Source organism: Wasmannia auropunctata, unplaced genomic scaffold, assembly GCF_000956235.1.
Source record: "Wasmannia auropunctata unplaced genomic scaffold, wasmannia.A_1.0 LD309965.1, whole genome shotgun sequence".
Taxonomy (NCBI): Eukaryota; Metazoa; Arthropoda; class Insecta; order Hymenoptera; family Formicidae; genus Wasmannia; species Wasmannia auropunctata.
In genome coordinates, this window is record NW_012052925.1 from 1 (window position 1) to 962 (window position 962).

Genomic DNA, 962 nt, shown 5'->3' on the forward strand with positions numbered 1-962 from the left:
TCGAATTGTGGACCTTGATCCGTAGAAATAGTATGTGGTGCACCGAATCTTGAAATCCAGTGAGCATAAAATGCAGTAGCTACAGTGTCTGCTGAAATTTCAGTTAACGGAATCGCTTCAGGCCATCTAGAGAAACGATCAATCATCGTTAGGCAATAACGAAATTGCTTGCAAGGAGGAAGAGGACCAATTAAGTCGAGATGTACATGCTGAAAACGTTGGTCAGGAATATCAATCTTCAAAGGTACGTTTTTAGTATGCCTTGAAATCTTTGCACGTTGACAAGGTAAACAAGCTCGACACCATTCTTTAATATCCTTTTTCAAAGAAGGCCAAATAAATTTTTGTAGAATGGATTTACACGTTGAATTGCTGCTAGGATGAGCTAATCGATGAACAACATCAAATATTCGTCTCCGTAGCCGTTGAGGAACATAGGGACGTATACATTCAGTAGAGCAATCGCAATAAATAGGAGATGTTGAACCTGTGAGTATAAATTTCTGAAATTTCAAAGCAGATTGAGTCGTAAGTAATGTTTTTAATTCTTCGTCCTCTCGTTGTGCTTCAGCAAGTTCTTCAAGAGAAACTATCACTGGCATAGAAACGGAGTCAACTCTTGAGAGAGCATCTGCGACGAAATTCTGTTTCCCAAAGATATGCTCGATATCTGTGGAAAATTGGGCAATGAAATCTAATTGACGAATTTGCCGAGGAGAAGCTTTGTCGAGTTTCTGACGAAAAGCATAAACCAAAGGCTTATGATCCGTTCTGATGATGACTCTTCTCCCTTCGATAAGGTATCTGAAATGTTTAATTGCTAAATATATACCGAGAAGTTCTCTGTCATAAGCACTATAAGAGCGTTGTGATGAATTCAACTTCTTCGAGAAGAAAGCAATTGGTTTGTTAATTCCTTCTATTAACTGTTCCAGTGACGCACCGACAGCAAAATCAGAAGC

At 39.0% G+C, this 962-nt stretch overlaps 1 long non-coding RNA gene across 1 annotated transcript; it reads left to right on the plus strand.

Annotated features, from left to right (window-relative positions):
• Positions 1-108: 108 nt before the first annotated feature.
• LOC105461063 lies at positions 109-794 on the plus strand. The gene is made up of 3 exons (XR_975899.1): positions 109-244; positions 351-489; positions 572-794. It is a non-coding gene; the product is annotated as an uncharacterized LOC105461063 (long non-coding RNA).
• Positions 795-962: the final 168 nt, after the last annotated feature.